Here is a 1623-nt window from a genome sequence, read left to right on the forward strand (position 1 = left end):
ACCAGCCTCCCCTGCCTTGGCGACCTGCCGAGTCCGCCGCGCCCGCCATCACCCCCCGCGCGTGGCCACGCTGGAGCCCCTGGCCTCGGCTCCGACCGCGCTCCCACTCGCGCTGGCGTCGCCCGCAGCCCCCCTTCCGTGCTGCCTCCCTCCATCGCAGCCTCCCCTGCCACCATCGTCGCCGGCCTGCGTCCACCCGGGCTGCCTCAGGCCACCGGCCTCCCCCTATTCCGGCGCCATGTCGTGGCCGCCGGCGCCGAGTCGGGTGCTCCCCTCTCGGTCACACCCGCAGCGCCCATTCGGGCTGCGCCCGATGCCCGTACCCAGCACCCGCTAGGCCCCCCGGGGCACTGACAGATGGGCCCCATGCCCATAGCGTTTTATAAAAAAAGGAATTAAAAATAAAAATAAAAAATAAAAAATGATTTAATAAAATTAATTAATTATTAATTAATTATCTAATGAATTAATTAAGTTAATTAATCCGGTTTAATTAATTTAATTAACTAGTTAGGTTAATTAAATAGTAATTATAATTAACTAATCTGTAATTAACCTAAACAGAGAATGACAGGTGGGTCCCACTGGACCCACATTTCAGGTTGACCAAGTCAACTCTGTTGACTGCTGACGTCAGCATGACATCATGCTGACGTCATAAATCCATTTTTCGAATTAATTAAATAATTAATTAAATTCCAGAAATTAATAAAATCTTTAGAAAATCATATCTTTTAATCCGTAACTCGGATTAAAATATTTTCAACATGAAAGTTGCTCAAAACGACGAGACGAATCCGGAAACGTAGCCCGTTCATCCGCCACGCATCCCTAACCTATCGAACCCGCAACTTTCCCCCTCCGGCTCCTCTGCCCGAAAACACGAAACACCGGGAATACTTTCCCGAATGTTTTCCCCCCTTCACCGGTATCACCTACTACCGCGTTAGGGCACACCGAACACCGCGTATTGTCTTGTTACGCTTTGTGATGCCTTGATTGCTCTGTTGTTTATTGTGTTCCCTCTCCGATACTTCTTTCCGATAGACCCCGAGACTGCCGGCGACCCCCAGTTCGACTATGGTGTTGACGATCCCTCTCTCTTGCCAGAGCAACCAGACAAGCCCCCCCCCTTGATCACCAGATATCGACTATTCTCCTCTATACTGCTTGCATTAGAGTAGTGTAGCATGTTACTGCTTTCCGTTATTCCTATCCTGATGCATAGCCTGTCCTTGCTACTACTGTTGTTACCATTACCTGCTATCCTACTGCTTAGTATAGGATGCTAGTGTTCCATCAGTGGCCCTACACTCTTGTCCGTTTGCCATGCTATACTACCGGGCTGTGATCACTTCGGGAGGTGATCACGGGTATATACTATATACTTTACACAGTTACATTACTTATGGTACTGTTCGGAGATGGGGGCTGAAGGGGCAGGTGGTTCCATCCCGGTAGAGGTGGGCCTGGGTTCCCGACGGCCCCTGACGGTTACTTTGAGGCGAAGCGACAGGGCAGGTTGAGACCACCTAGGAGACAGGTGGGCCTGGCCCTGTTCGGCGTTCGCGGATATTTAACACGCTTAACGAGATCTTGGTATTTGATCTGAGTTGGCTACGA

This window comes from Triticum dicoccoides, chromosome 4B (genome assembly GCF_002162155.2).
Source record: "Triticum dicoccoides isolate Atlit2015 ecotype Zavitan chromosome 4B, WEW_v2.0, whole genome shotgun sequence".
Taxonomy (NCBI): domain Eukaryota; kingdom Viridiplantae; phylum Streptophyta; class Magnoliopsida; order Poales; family Poaceae; genus Triticum; species Triticum dicoccoides.